We start from the raw sequence: 17,613 nt of genomic DNA on the forward strand, positions 1-17,613 counted from the left end.
GATTTGAAGAGCCTTGTTCCTGTAATGGCTATGTTGTATTTAATGTATTTACACTAGTGACATGTTTATATGGGCCAGAGAACTCCCTTAGTGTCAAATCTTGGACAAAATCAGTTTCCAAAATACTGAAGCAGGTATGTCTAACTGATTATCACTTCTTGAAATATTTAGGTTTTCTAACCTAAGCAGTCTCCTTTCTTCAGCTTTATCTCATATATGTTTTTTTTTTTTTTAATTTATCATATTTTAGAAGGGTTTTTTTTTTTTATCCTTTATCTTTAACTGAAGTACTTAACTGAAATACTTCTCTATGCACATGGTGACAATGTATTGATGAATACATGAATGAATGAATGAATCAGTTAATTAAATGAACACAGTCAAGCCTTGTATGTTTTGTAGAACACAGGAAATGTGTATCCCTTTGTCTAAAGCATATAATACATGGAAAAAAAGATATGAAAAGTCATTCCTTTCTCTGTTTCAAAAAATGCTCAGACAGGAAAACAGTCAAAAACTGCTCAATATTTTCCTTACTAATTTCCACTTGAAAGAACAAGGTAATATTAACATTCAGTCTTTTAGACTATCACAGCAAATACACATATGTAAATGGATTGGAATGGAATGTAGAGGTTTTCCGTTTCTTTAAAAAATTTTGTTGCTGTACATGTCAGTAGAAGTTGACGAAAAGGCTACCACATGAAAATACTTGTTCAATGTAGTGATGAAATCTGGAGTTCAGAACGCAATATAATCTATCCTTGCTGAGCGTTCCACCTTAAATGTAAACAGAGCGTTGGTGACATCTGGTAATAAAGTACTCGAGAGTTGAAAAGCATGCAACTAAGAGATACAGCCATGGTCAATAACTCATTAATGCATTTGATTCAGAAGATGAATTTGTTACCATTTATATTGGTATGTATTTTACATAAGAAATAGAAGACTTGGAGCACAGAACACTGAGCATAGTTTGCACTAGTAAACATTCTTCTTTTAGGTAGAGTGTGGTCAATACTAAACATGTGCATGCGACCGTGCACACACACATACATAGAGAGAGGGACGAGGGAAAGAGAGACAGAGAGAGAGAGATAGAAAGAAAGAGGGAGAGAGAGAGAGATCCCTCCCTCCCTCCCTCCCTCCCTCTCGCACTCCCTACTGCGAAAGCTGGTGAATATTGTCATGGGTGGCTGAGGAACTAACTTGTTACCAGTCCACATATCAACCTACCACTTGGAAAGCAAAGTCCAGAGTGTCCAGGCATTCAAGGTCCAAAGAACAACAGCCATTATACCAGGCCTGAGAAATGTATGAACAGACAATGGATGTGAGGGAGAGAAGGTTCAAAGTATGTATGATTCAGCTTGAAGCTGGTGATGATTATGAAATAAAGCACATGGTCATGTAGAATAGCCACACAATGGTGCAAGAGAAAGTTGAAGAGTCAATATGTGTATGTGCCAGTTGGACCAGATCACCTTTTTTCTTTTCAGATCTGTCTTTGTAATTCGGGAGGAGTGGGATAGAAACTGATAACATTTTTAATGGATGTTGTGATTATCAAACTAGAGGGAGATGGCAGGGACCAAACAGACAAAACAACAGAGCTGCTGGCTGCTTGCTGAACCTGATGTAATTGGAGAGTATTTGCCAGATTTGGGTGAGGGTGGGCTATGTTTTTACTCTCACCAGTCAGGCTCGGATGTCTGGATTGGACAACAACAATTCTTCACATAGCGAGATAGATGTTCGGATTGTTTAATGTCCTAAATGAGTACACTAGATTAAACTTTGTTTTGTGTGCTTGTGCATAATATGCCCTGTGTTATGTACACAGCTCAGTAGTTCCAACGTGATGATGTACATACGAGTTTGTGGAATATGGCTACACTCAGGAGGCATTGAGGAATGAATATCTAGTATTTCATGCTGAGTTTACAGTGGGAGTGAAATTTGTGACTATGACTTAACATAGCCAACAAGCTAGTAAAGAAGAGCAGAATGCTTCATAGTGGTTACTTAGCAACTGTGTTCATGTGCTACTAACAGCGATGTGGTTTTTCTTGTTGTTGTTGAAAATAAACAGCAGGGTCATTGGTGACCTCACAGCTCTTGGTCTCAGGGTAAATTTCTAGCAGATGTAGTGGCTCTTTGATTAATCAACAGATTATTTTATGATATGAGAGTCATTTTCATGGTCTTCAGCCATGCAAATTGAACAAGTGCATTTAGTGGTTGAAATGTCCTTGAAGAGAGAAGTTGGAGAGTTTTGGACCGGAAAGAATAGGTGATGAAATAACCAATATGTCTGATAGTACAGAAGAGGGAGACAGAGAAACCAAAAGCTGATGTACAAGATCATAAATAACTGAAATGTCAGCCGTAAAAACAAACTTTCCATGAATAAGTAAACAGAAGGGTGATTTTCATTGTTGTTTTCTTCTTCAAATTGTAACTCCTGCATAGCATGTGTGAATAAACCTCGTGCTACTCTTCCTCCAGTGGTGTCAGCCCAGTCCCTCATATGTGAGGACCTATATCCTTACTCCTCAAATAGTCATTCTATGTAAAAACTTTGAAAAAAAAAATTTATGACATCTTAGATTACGTTCATCTAAACAAAACAAATCTTTGCAGATAAAAGGATAGGTTCTGTCCAAACAGTCTGTTTGTCTATGACAGTTTTTGAGAAAAATGTTGGGAGAGCGTCCATTTTTGGTCTTTTTTGACATGCCTGTATGTCATCAGGGATGTTGTTTCTGATATACATTGTAGAGACACAATCAAGCAGTTATAGTAATCTGCTATACTTTATTTTCTAAGATGCACACTATATCAACAGAGAAAGGTGGACAAAAATACATCAAACCATAGTTTAGTGCAATATAAGCTACAGTATAAAATACAAACATGTATAAAAGTATCAATATAAAATACAAAATATTACTGTAAAACATTTTATTGACATACACTTCTGTCATTTGTATTTTCAAAATATAAAACATACTCACCTAAAAAAGAGGTGACATGATAGAGATCAAATGAGTTTTGCTCCATTTGTGAACTTACAGCTTTCTGGAAAGTTCTTCATTGAAATAAAATGCTCAGAAATGGGATATGAAAGTTACTGGCTTTATCTTCTGAACTTTAAACTAAGAGCTATTTGTTGGAGGGAGATATAAAATCTAAAGTAAAAAACAAATTAAGAAATATTTCTTTAAATACAAAAACACTTCTCTCAGATGCAGTTTGTTACAAAGTGACACATTCTGTCCGAGGCAACTTAAGACCTGACTGTGATACAAACGTTGCAGGGCTGAGTTTCAGTAAGTGACCAGATACAGCTGTGAGAGGAGGAGGGAGGCAAAAGAGGAAGCTACAGAAAAAAAAAAAAAAAGAAACGGGGACTGAAGTAGTGGTCAGGGGACTGAAGTAGTGGTCAGGGGACTGAAGTAGTAGTCAGGGGACTGAAGTAGTGGTCAGGGGACTGAAGTAGTGGTCAGGGGACAGAAGTAGTGGTCAGGGGAGTTACAACAAGTACGAGAATGGAAGCCACTGCCAAAAAGCGGGGATTGAGGCTCTGTGTGCTTACAATCAGGGATGCTATGAAGAATAATCCACAGAGCTGTTGTGCTACAAACAATGATCAACGAAGCAGATTATCTATGCTGTAATGTATGACTGAAATAATCTTAAAGGCAAATTGTGCTCAGTGTGAATTCAAGAACAGTATTTGTGATGCGCAAACGCTGAATGTAGGCTACCGGAGATCCCATAATACGATATCAAAGTTAAAAAAAAAACATAGCCTCACTGAAATGTACTCCTGAGATACCGTGACAAACAAAATCACATAAATTGTCTCTCAGATCAAACAGCACAATGTAAGGGCTACAAGGACTTGTGTTTATAGCATGCAAGACAAAGCGCGTTTTAAATATTCTATAGATAACTTAAGGAATGTGAAATGCTGCTGGCTGCCAAGCTATGGAGTTCTGCAGTCATAAAGACTTTGATTTCGCTCCATTCCACTCCTAAATCTTCAGAGCTTAGAGGGATAAAAGTAAACATTTTGAGGCAATATTTGAACGGAAATGACTTACGCACAACTCCTGAAGCCTGTATAAATTCTTGCTTCGGCCTGCAAGAATTGCAGCTTGAGAGACAAATCTTAAAATCCTATGAGTACCTTCAGTCTACTCTCAGAGGAATGTAAATGGGGCATTCAATGTGCTGCAGCATCTCCACGACCGTTTTCCAACCCATAAAGAGTTGTAACAGTCATATATCACAGGTCTGTCGAATTCACCTCAGAGTGGCATTCACCCCTTTAGTTTTGAATTTCTTCCATGCATTTTTGTGGTGTGGTGTAAGATACCAGCAGTGTTGTGACAGTCATTCTTTCTTTTTTTTAAACCAAATCATAGAGACCGTTGCTCAGTTGGTGTTGTCATACTGTCATTACAGTGAAAAAAAAAATGCACCTAACTGAGTTTAGTGCCATGAACCAGGGGTGAAGTGAGGAAAATGTATGGAAACTTCTATTTGCCTTTTGGGGATTTTGAGGAAAAAGTAAAAGTAATATCATGTCTAGACTTAGACATGACACAGACAAGTACAGACAGACATTTAACAGAGGACTTGCCAGAAAAACACAAAATAAGTGACACAGAAAATGCAACAGAATTGAATGTGCATCTCTCTGACATAGTCTTAACAAAAACTGTGTATTTCCAGTTTCACTTCTGGTATTCATGGTAAGGCTGGCATTTGGAAGTCTCTTATTTGATGAGAAACATTGTTTAGTCTTTTTTTTCTGTCATCTGAATGGGTTTGTGCTTGGTGAAAGCCAGAGCATTCTGTCAACCCACACTGATTGTTATTAACTGTTGGAGATGTAAACAGCCATTGCATGGGTTCAGGGACTCTGAAAATTGTTCTGTACTGTAGCATAAATTTGAGGAGAACGAAACCATTTCAGGCAATTACACAGTGGTGCAAACAGTCAAATATCTTCCATGGCCTTCCCAGTCACCAGATCTTAACATCACTCAAACGTTTATGAGGAATTCTGAATTATGGGGTGAAAAATAGATTCTATCTTCTTCGTTCCTCAAAGTCTGCCTTTTTAATGAACAGTCCACGATCATATAAGGCAGTTCAAAACCTGTGTAACTTTAATCCAGGAAGAACCAAAGCTGTTCTGAAGGTTTAGGGTGGCTGAGAAGAATTAGTTATTCTTCGGAGTGGGATTAAGTACTATATGGTGTTTCCATCATTTTGTTTCGTGCATTTCTATTATTATATTTACACATTGGAGTTAGCTCACACATGCTATAATTCAGTTTAAGAGAGAGACCATTTTGTGGGGTACCTATATGTGTAATTGAAAACAAAACTAAAAGACTTCTGTTACAGCCAAGAGCGGATTTCCCTTAGTCATATCGTTTTTCTGGTCAGGAGGAAACAGCGTTCTACCTTAAGCAGCACAAGAACCACTTACATGGGTATATCAAAACAAAGTAATTAAAAAACAAAAAACAGTAATTAGGGTGTAAGTACTACAAACAGGCTGATAACAGGTTGCGTAGCGAATGTACTGAGTACTTAGTCAAACACACCAAAGGCTGGCAGAGCAGCAGGAGGGGCTGAGACAGGAAGGCCAAGGGGAAGACAGAGTTTGTGTATGATTTAGGGCTAACTGATGATAACTTGCCATAGCTGTTATCACCAGAGCCAAGCAGAGCTAATTACACCAACTTTATTCACATCCTACTGTGGACTGAAAATGTCCTGCAAACAATATTGTAAGCACACAAAATAAACACAAGGTGGCAGGAGACATTCATGAATGCAGGGATTTTTGTCTGTCTATCTTGAAGAAAGATAGTGAAAGAATTCAGCAGATTGTCCCAAAACTATCACGTAAGCATAAGAAAAAATTAAAATATTTCTTTAAAAAAAAATGAACGATCAAAATAAAAGATCAAACTACGATACGAACATTAAACAATACAGACTGAGCATCCCTTGATCGATGTGTGGATTTGGCTTTAAGAACACAGTCATCCAAACCCATCTTCAAAGCCTCGTCTGTCATACTAATGATGATGAATCACTGCACAAAAAGACAGAGTGAATAAGACTTACTGTGAAGGACCAAAGGCTTCAGCACAAACAGAGTTTAATTCATATCTGGTGGTCTGCCTCCAGAAATACCCGTAGTCAATAAGTTCAGCTGCTCCAGGGGAACCAGTGTTCCTTCAGCCTGGAATAGCACCAAAATCCCCAAAAATGGGTGTGTACTAATGGCTAAAGTCATTACCCTCAAAGACAGCCTCCTCATTACAGCATTCCTCAGTCCCATCTGATAAGGCTGCATATGGCCTTGTGACTAACTACAAAAGGCTGTTGACTGGGAGATGCCCAGACACAAACAGAATGCCCAGAGTGCTGCAGACATGACAGTTCATCAGGCTGAGAGAATACTGATGGTATGCAGGGCATCAGTTACGACTAGTGTGAAGACAATGTGACGAAATGAGGATTAAGATACTTCAAAATACGCTGCAGGGTGAAGAAGACCGAAATGGAGCAATAAGAAATCCCCAACCTAAAATCAGTGAAAAAAGACAATGACCATATGAGTGGAGAGAAAGTGTGGATGGTGACATCATCTGAAATGCTATGGGAGAGCAAAAAGATTTTTAAAAAGTTGTTAATAGTATTCCTGTTTCAGAAATGCTACATGGATCAGAAATATGTAATAAAAACAGATTTTAACAGAGGATGCTGAAATATTTCCTTAATTTTGAATGAATGCATCAGTAAAGTAAAAACCGCCAATTTAAAGTTGGTTGAAAAAGGGAGACTTGTTCTGCACCAAAACTGATCCATCCTTACTGACATAATACACTGATTCATTTAACAGATGGTCAGCCTTGTATTACACAGTCGCCATTATTTTCAACAACTCCACAGTAAGGTCCTTCCAGTATTTTCACATTAACATGAACACAAATGATGCACTGTCCATGCCACTTAGTGTTATTATGCTTCAATTTCCTGAGACTGGTTTAGGTGAATAACAAGTAAAACACGTAGCAATGATAAATGATAGAGGAAGGAAGAAAAAAGTGCCCATTTTCGGACTTTGTGGACTGTGGTCTGACACAAACTGGTCAGCAAAGGTGCTTTTGCATCAGTGACTAAGTCACACACTATATTAACCGCTTATACACAGTTGAGTTCCTCCAGACATTCAAGTCTTGCTGAGCTGGTCATCATTCTGTCAATTATTAGAGAATTAAAAAAAAAAAAAAAAAAAAAAAAGCAAACCACATCAATAACGTTGTGTCCAGAGTTTATATTCAAACCTGGCAGTGATGGAGTTGAGCTCTGGCACCAAGCAGACTTAGCAGCCCCAGGCATCCTGGTGGGGATGTTTTTTGGGATCAGCGAGTTAATGTATCCAGGTGCCAAACACTGAGGGACCAAAAACTAATGATAAATACAGCTCCAGGCAGTACTGAGCAGGACTAAGCCAAATGATTTTCCCTTCTGTAAGGAGTGGACAAAAAAATAACAAAATGAGAAGATCACACACACCTCAAGCTACATGTCTCATGTTCACCCTTAAATAAGGACACAAAGAACATACATGTTGTTGTTGAAATGAGCTGTGCTGAATTCCCTACAGTCAGACTCGTTAATCAGATCTCAACATGTTCATGAGCTCTGAATAACATATTCATTGATTCGACACATCCTTCACTTTGTACTATGCAGCAGTCCATTTAGTAACTTTCACTGTGAAGAAATATCCGTCTCATGGAGAGATGAAAAAATGAAAAAATCAGTTAAAATGATACAAATCAAACACACTCCACTGTGCTTGTCGCTGGGGATGACTCTTCACATTCTTGGTGTATGAAAACAAAACTAAGACTTAACGCATTTCTGCGCTGTACCTTGCACCACTAGCGTGTCATTATAAATACATGTTGCCATAAATGTGATAGCTGTATTGATTTAATAATGAAGTGCAAGGTTTTTTGGCACTTTGAAAGCATGTGGCAGAATCTTAACATCAATTCAAATATCATCTTATGAGTGTTTTCAGGTTTTAATAACAATCACTCTAACTAATGTTCAAAAATCTTATTGGAGGCAAAATGAAAGGACAGACATAACTGTCACGTAATACTAATTGCATGCAAAAAAAAGCCAAAGACATCCGTAATAGATTTTTGTAATTGATAAATCTGTAATCCTCATAATAGGATCAAGAGATGATGAATACGTGTTAAGTTTTAATCTGAGCAGCCTCTGCATTTTACTATTGCAAAGCTGTCCTTAATCATCACAGACACAGCAGAAGACAGTCTCGCTCAGCACTTTTTGTCTTTCTTTTGAGTGAAATATATCTAGTCTTTGGAAAATACGACAGATAAATTTTTAGGTCTGATCAACTCATTCAAACGTAATGATTACAATATCAGGACACACCGAGAAAAAATATTTTAAGAAGTGTTTTTGATCACTGAGAATAAATCCATCCAGAATGTTATGTCTGAATTGGACCTGACATCATTAACATGTCAATTTTTAATGTATTATAGCAGATAGGATGGGCAAAAGCTGCTCTTTAAACCAAATTATTTTGCATCATTTAGCATCTGAGTTCTAAAGTAGCAGCCACTTTGCAAGGAGTGCCAAGCACATCATAGTCTCCACTTTCGCTTTTATTTTTTTTTTATTTCTAATCCATTAATCATGTCAAAAGGCTGTAAATGTAAGACGGCAGAGCATGAGGGAAAAGTCAAAGAAAAGGACTGATCTACTTTTTTTCCAATTCCTCTGAAAGAGGTGCTCTGGATGATTTAATAATGTCTGAGTTTCAAGTATACCAAGACAGAAAGACAGTGTGGTCAGCATTTCAATTATCTTTTAGAAAAACAAAATAATAATAACAATAATAAAAATAAATAAATAATGATGGCTGTCAGTTGTCTCTCGAGCAATTCAAGGTTATGGACCTATGCTGTTTCCTAAGAGGCAGCAAATGGCCATCCGGGCCTGCATGGACGAGAAGGCAGAGAATGACGGCAGTGAGTGCGGATGATAAAGCAGATAGAGGGTCCGACAGGAGTGTGATGGACAGTCTTCAATAGAGAGGAGAGGCAAACACTGACTCTGTCAGCCAGGCCTGAATACCACAGATAGCTGCTAAATCCAGGCCTGCATAATTCACTCACGCACCGCCTAACGGATTTGCCTTTCGCCCTGACTGACTATGCCTGTGGGTTAACAACTCCATTACTGAGTGAAATCTGCAACAGGCCAGTTTTATCTTTTCAGTTTTAGGGGTTATTTTCATACTAAGGGAAATCTGTGCACGTGATTCAATGGGAAATATTGTAATGTACTTTAGTGTATAGATTAAAAACAAACACACACAAACAAACAAAAAAAACCACCTTTGTAAAGCAGATATGTAAACATAACAACACACAGCACATCTTTAAAACAACTACTAATGCAAGAAAGTTTCGATCAAGATACCAGTAGATGCAATGAAGCAAGAGGTTAAAATAATTTTCTAAAGCTGAAATATTGTCAAACAAAGGTTAGGTGAAGGAAGATAGGCCCAGAGAAACATCAAAATCCACCTTTTAAGTCTAAATCCCAGGCCATTTCAACTTTTAGAAACCGAAAGCCCCATCCTCTGAACTAAGCAGAACTACAAAAGACCTCCATTCTTCACTCAATCATCCTGCAGCCTGTGCTGTGGAAGGGCACCTGGCCCGCAGGGTGACCTGAAAGATTTAGCAGAGATTTCCAAGGTTCAGACGGGAGAGGGACCTCATCAGAGGAGCTGCCCGCCCCAGCCGAGCTGATGCAGACATTGCCAAGTCTCTCAGGATGTGGTCAGAATTTTAACAGAGCGTATCAAGGTGAGAGATGAATGAAAGATTCTGTGGCATGAATCTTTGAAAGAGAGACATGCAAGAGATTCTGGGTCTCCGTCCATTTCAGTTTGTCTATATTTACTGTTAATCACAATGAAGCAAATACGTCACCCCAATGATGCTAGTAGTGACATTTCACAGTGACATTTCAGAATGAAAACATAGATCTCTCATTCTATGAAATGGGTTTTCCTTGCAAACACAGTAGGTGGGAACACCATTTTAAGACGGGATATTAAATCAGACTAGAAACACTAAAGTGTAATCGCACGCCACATGTGCTCAGACAACAGTGTGTGCAGAAGTCCCACAGACAGAAAATGTATATTTACTGTACCTGTCAGCTGAGCTCCTGATCAAGAGTTGATCTCATATCCTTTCCCCCCCATTCAATTATATGGCCTTTATTTCACACAGTCAAGAATGAATAACTTTTTTTTACCTTTACTTTGATAGATCAGGTGTATTGTAAAATAACACATAGACACGTCATGGTCGTGTTATGAATTCAGCCGACTGTTTGCGTCCTTAGCTTATGCCCACAGTTAATTTATTCATTCTAATAACACAATACATCAGAGCGAGGAGAATGCACAGCTCACAGTTTAGTGATTACTCCTCAGGAAAAAAAAAAAAATTGTCCTAAATTCCAAGCTTGACAATTGCCTCTGGTTGTTGCTCACTGTTTTGGGAAAAGAAGTGAAAATGAAGGCAGTTATTTGGGATATTGTCTCGAAATTGGGCTCTTAAGACAGAGAGATTTCGAGGGTGAGAGAGAACAGTGGATTACAGGAGAGATGCCCCTGAACCTGTAATGTGTTGGTTTTGATATTCAGCTAAGACATATTTTACGTTCATTTAAAACACTGATAAAAAAAAAATGCTGCATGCCATGCAACCTAATCTTTTTGACAATAAAATATGAATGAAGTCAGATAGAAACGTGCTTCTAATCCACATGTGTCAAAATCCGGTCCTGGAGCGCCAGGGTCTTGCCGGTGTTTTCACCTCTTAGTTACCTGTTGATTTTCACCTTGAAAACAGGTGTGCATGCTCCTAAGCCAATCAGAGATTGTATTTAGTTGGTCGACAAGAAGAGCAGCGGGACCACAGCCCCCCAGGATTGGATTTTGACACCCTTGCTCTAATCCAACCTTGTACAGAAGAATGCGTCAAAAACTAACACTGGCCAGTTGTAACAATGATCATTTCTAGAGTTCCATGGCAGCTGCTGCAGTTCTATGTTTCTGTTATATATTCACGCTCTCACAGTGAGGACTGTGGGAATGTTAAAAGTGTAGCCAGGAGCTTTGACATTCATCATGGCCCCTTCTGCTGGTATCAGAAATAAATTTTGTTCATGTTTGATGAATGGCCTGCTGTCAAAATTTGATGAGCCAAAAGATTTTATTTAAAAATCCCAGACTGTCAAATCAACATACATTCTAACATCACGTTATAATCTGTATCTTTAGCTTAACACATGGTAACTTAATATATGCACAATATAAAAAGCTGTTTCATTTGTAAATCAGTGACCAGAAAACATTGTTAAATTACATTTGTAAGCAATGAAGTTATAACAGTAGCCATGTTTTCTCAAATTACACTAAACTGTGAAGAATTAATGTTGTTTGCACACAATTGGAGTCACTCCTAGTTTTGTATTTAGTTGCATGCACCTGTTGTGGTACAATGGTAAATTTATTCCTGCACATTTGGTCTAAATGTTTGGTATGTCATAAAAACACAGTTACACAGCTTACTGACAGCAGAGGTACGAATGTTGGACACACAAAAGCATTAATCTTATTCTAACAATCGTTTCATAACTAAGCAAAAACAGAAGTGTGTTCTGTCTTATCTTGTCTTACCCCTCTTGCTGCTATGAAGCTGTTCATCTTATTGTTCAGTGAAGCCTCACAACCTGGTGAGTTTAGCAATCTGTGAAAGGCAAAGCTTTTACTATGGCTCTGTGACTTGACGAGAGAAATCATCATCAAAGTTGCCGTCCAGGCAGCATTATGATTGACTGTTATGTCCCGGGCGCTTCTCCTCTGGTATTGTCCTCTCCACACCTCAGCAGGCACCCGGGCTGAACTCCCTCTGTACATGTCACTGGGGTAAATTAGCGTCCTGCCACTGGCCGACTATAGATCCAATGTCTACTGAACTGTGGAATGCAATATGTGATTCAGAAAAACATGCTTCCAAGTTGGTGTTTTATTCATCACCGCGTCCAGCTTCTTTTTTTAAAAAATGTGTTCGTACTTCTTTTTTTTTTCTTTTTCTTTTTGCTCCTTTTGGAAAAGCCACACAAAAATATTTCCCTCTAGTGCATTTCAACACCAGAATTAATTCGTGGTGTGATGCCTCAGAAGACAGATGTTGTTTTTATACAACTCTCCCCACCACTGTTTTCCTATTTATGTTTTTGGCAAAATGTGCTGTTTCTGAGAGTAGATACAAGCATTGAACAAGCTGACCGCAGTGGAATTTAAACATTAGCTAGTAAGGGTTTGATCATGAACAAACTCTATTTCACCTAGTTGATGGTTACCACAAAAAAGTAGCCTAATTTTCATTAACTTAAATGACGATAATGATCAGTTTAAGCGACTGACACTGGGTGTCACATATGAAATTAATAAAAGACATTTTCAGAAAAGCAGAAAGGTTAAGTCAGGACTGTTACGTTAAAAAGAAGAATATATGCTGTCTGGGAGGTTTTACAAAACAAACAACCAAAAAAAAAGTCTAACAGAATTTTCCAAAATTTTAGTACATTTACATATAAGGACATAAAAGTATAAATGAAAGAGACAGAAAGAAATCCCACGGGCAGAAACATATTTACCACTTCCCCTCAACTGGAAAAAGAAGGTAGAAAAACTCTGGGGATCACCGTAGAAGGTCCTTGAGAATTGATTGTCAGCCAAAGCAGTGCAGCGGTGATAAATGGACGTGACTTTGTGTGCGCGCACGCGTGTTGTTTTCTGACTGATGTGTTTTTCCTACAGCTTTCATCTGTCCACTGCTTGAGGCATTCACTGGCCTCCTAGAGCTCTGTGAAGGAGTGCTTAAGACAGAATGAGAATGAGAGCCGCTGATTTTCTCCATCAGTCATACTGCAAATGCACATGAGACCACACAATGAAGACCAGCTAAGTACATATCAGACTATTCATCATCCGTTCACCACTATTCAAGTCTTCATGTGCGTGTCAGGTAGACTTGGGTTGGAGGGAACGGTCTGAGTTTGCATTAAACTTCATTTTGTGGAGACACTTCACAAAAACAACCAAAGAGCTTCTCATTACCACTTTAACACACACACACACACACATTCACACACACATTCAGGAAGATATCTTCGTGTAACCATGGTTACAGTTTACATGAAAGTAAAGAGATTGGGTAAAGAGCACTTGTTACAGTTATTTTGATAATGCAACATGAAAAGACAGAGATTATCAGTACACAGCTCATTTGCGTTCAGTGAAAAACCTTAACAGAACAAAGAGAGGAAACACTTGTAAACTGAAGGGGCTTACTAATGAGACCTAATGAGACAAAGATTTAATTAGCTGTGGAGATGGGTATCATTCATACACAACAAATATTTTAATTAAACAAGAGCAATGTGGATTTGAAGTCCAAGGTCCTGAACACTGAAGTACAGCTTGAACATCATACAATGAGAGCTCCCACCCACTATGAGTAGACTATATTTACACATTCTCTCTCTTTCTGTCTCTCTCTCTCTTTCTTTCTCCCTTACTGTCTCTTTCTCTCTCTCTCTCTCACGCGGGCGCGCGCACACACACACACACACACACACACACACGCCAGTGACCCAATAAATAAAACACATTTTGAACCTCGGTCAAAACAAACCGAACAGCTGCACAGTGGCTAGTAAAAGAACTGCGCCACAATTTGTGGAGGACTATTGTCATTAACACTTTTACACAAAGCGTGTAACCCCGACCTATACCTTGAAAACTGAGTTTCATCACAACCTATTTCCAAATGATAACTTACATACATCTCAAAATACAGCATTCATATAAAAAAATATATATTTTTAAAATAATTTTAAATACTTCATCTATCCGCACTTGAGCCAAGGTATCAACTACTGAGAACAACAGTGAATATTCAGCATTCTGCATTTTTCCTGTTTGTCAAAGCTTGATTGATTAATACAAACCTGTCTTGTTTTTTGAATAAATCACGGTTGCATACATCATTACTTGACAGGTATCGCTGTCAAAATGATTTCTTCAAAGTCACTGAAATAAGTAGCCCCGACACACCTTGCCTCATCCACACCTTATTATTTGCAGGTGTTCTAATGTAAACAAATACAAGAGTGACATTCTGCTATTTAAAGCTATTTTCATTTCACTGTGATGTATCACTCACTGGCTTAAAATAACTCAAGGTTATGACCTACATTCTTGGTTGCGGCATGTAGCACATTCTCTGCATATAAAAGTATAGGATTTTGACTTTGATGTTTCTTTGATATCTCGATACTGCTTTCCTATATACAGCACACATAAAGCTTTTCACAAATATAAGCTTCCCTCCACAACTTTCCACTGTTCTCCTGCCAAATGGCTGTGTTTGCTGTAAATTTGGATGTTTGAGCATTGTTTGCATTCCTGCAGAGACCGAGACCATTCCAAATATTGTCACAGAATACTAATAACATGCTAATCCACTTTATTACGCCATGCCTTTTATTTCTCCCTCCAACTATATTTGGATCACTTACTTGTTGTCCTGATTCGGAGGAGTCCTCATCAACCTGTGGGCGGCATGCTGCCACAATGACAAGAAACGAGGATGGATCGAGGTGTCCGTAATCCTGGGGCTCTGCTTAAATTACCACTTTTATTTGCCTCAAATCAGATATTTGAACTCTGAACTTAACCACGAGGAGAAAAAAACGTATTTAATCGATATTTACGGACAACTGCTAAGGCTCACGGGCGTGTGGTAACGGGGTGGGAAGGAGTAGAGTCTGAGGGAAATTTTGGAGAAAGAGAACCGGTAGAACCGCTATAAATAAATTTATAGCAGTTTCACTGTCTCAGACGTGCAACAAAAGAAGAAGAAGAAGTGGAAAAAGTTCAATAGTCATATCCACATAAATTCATATCAACATAAATGCGAGTGATATATTCTCCTGGGGGCATACATAAAACAAGGTAACACATAAAGTTTGTAATGCATATCAGTTATGAGGAGGCTTCTTGCGCGCCATTTTTCCATAGTGCACAAGAGCATACACAAATACAGGTTAACTGGCTGATGGTCTTACCTAGAATGACTCACAAATAATATTATGTACATGTTAGAGGTCACACACCTCTAGGCCAACCATGCAGTTATGTGCCTTATTCAAGGACAAATGGATGCCCTTGAATAAGACCTGTATTCTGTCACTGAGAGGTCATGTCCTAGGTTTGAACTTTCAATTCTCCAAAAAGTCCATTCACGTCGTTTACCATTACACTATTGTCTCTCACTAGGAGGAAATGTTCTAGTCATCTTTTTTCTCTTCATTAGGAGAAAAATTGGCAAAAAAGAGAAAAACTTCAGCTTCCAATCAATAGCTGCATCTTTAGTTTGCAGAGGTCAATACTTGTATATGGAATAATTTTGGCAGGAGCGATGGCGTTATGCATTGCTATTTGCACAGTAAAACTATGCTACACAAGTCCAACCTGTGAGTGGGGAAAAGCAATGATCCATCGTGAGAGCACACAGAATGGGATCACCACAAATAGTGATTTTATTTATACATATTCTAAAACCATAAGCACGTTAAATGAGGTACAAACAGTATATCGTGCATTAATTAAACAAGGTGGCAATAAATGACAGACACCAAAAGGGAAGGCTCAAACAAAGCACAGATCAATCCCTCAAGAAAGTCGAGAGAAAGTCAAATAAAAAACCTTACATATAGAGGGTAGGCTTCAGCACAAACACACATGAAAAAAAAAACTCTTCAAGCTGAAAAAATCAACGAAAACTAGGCCTACAGTTTGCTCATGTTTTAAAATCCTCACGAATTAAAACGCTGCTTCTTTACACAAAACAGGATGCTAGAAAGAAAATATATTTTTAAAATAACGACCCAAGCAACATAAAACAAGCTCCCATAAAACAATACAAATGATAAAATACAGAGCCCAAGGACGAGCTTTAAATCCCAGAAGGCGTGTTGAGCATGGGGGACTGAGAAAAGCAGCAGCACAATTTAAAACAAACATTCCTTTTTTTCTTTTTCAGCTCACGAAACATTCACAAATCACTGCACTAGATTGAATTGTGATGCTCAATATCTAAAAACTCTCAAACTTCGCCCCCTCTAGCATAAATATTATACTACATATATCATACTCCCTTCAACTACTCCCTTTTGAAAAACAAACAAACAAAAAAAAAAAACATCTTGCTGACTTGCAAGATTACAAGTTGTTCAATGTTCAATGTAATGCAACATGGAGACCACATGGTGGACAGAGAAGCAAAAGCTCGGCTTAAAGACTGTAGACCCTGAGCGGTGCACATGGCCTTGCTTTATGACAGTGACCTCACCTCAACTCATTAGGGCTGACTGCAGCTCATCCTGAGATTAAGCTGCCAATACATTTTGATTACATCAATAGGACATTTCCCTTTGAGGTGACGTAGCCACATGATCCATAGGTTCTTCCTCGTTTCTGATCCCAAAGCTTATGAGGCAGCACATACAAAATACAGAGGCTTGGAGTAATGTTGGAATGCCAAAAAGTATTTAAAAAAAGAATCCAAGTGTGCATGAATGTAGAGCAATCCTCAGAGAAAAAAAGATCATTTAATACCAACTACCTGCCAAAATTCAAATACGTGACGATTTCCTCGTGGTTTAACTGAGAAAGATAACGAGATTTGAAGAGGGGAAAACAAACAGTGCTCCTTGCTTGTCATTTGGATATGGTAATTACATAGAATGAGCAAATTGCTTCCATTCCATTTCAGCTGAGTGCGATTATCAGTGTTTTTTTTTTTTCCTTCGCACAAATGATCAGAGTAATTAATTGCAACATCCCAAATAAGACATCATCTTTCATAATACATTATAACAGGGAAACAGATAAAATTCTGATTATGTGGCCATTATATTGAAACATAAATCACACATGGTACACTTTAAACACAAACATTCTTTTAGCATTTATCAGCATAAAAAGACATTTAAAGCCTGGGAAGCTTATATTCATTCTGTTACCAGTACAAAGAGTTCTGAACAATCTCAGCACCACGACTTCACTGATTATTCACTTGGACAGAGGAGTACACTTCAAAGAAACCAGTGGAGTGAAGAACTAATTCTATTTTTATATTACTCCCAGTAGTTGTTCAGTCAAGAGACAATACTGAAAGCATGTTTAAAAGTTTATATCAGTAATTCCCTCATCCACCCAATGGACATGTTCATTTGCATCAGTGTCATTGATTTCTTGTGTTCTACTATTCCTTCCAAACATCAGTTAGAGTAAAAGTCGTCTGGGTTTCTTCACCTGCCTAAACTGAACCTCTGTGATACCATAAAGATTTACATGATCACAGGTAA

The sequence above is a fragment of the Chanos chanos genome, chromosome 4, assembly GCF_902362185.1.
Source record: "Chanos chanos chromosome 4, fChaCha1.1, whole genome shotgun sequence".
NCBI lineage: Eukaryota > Metazoa > Chordata > Actinopteri > Gonorynchiformes > Chanidae > Chanos > Chanos chanos.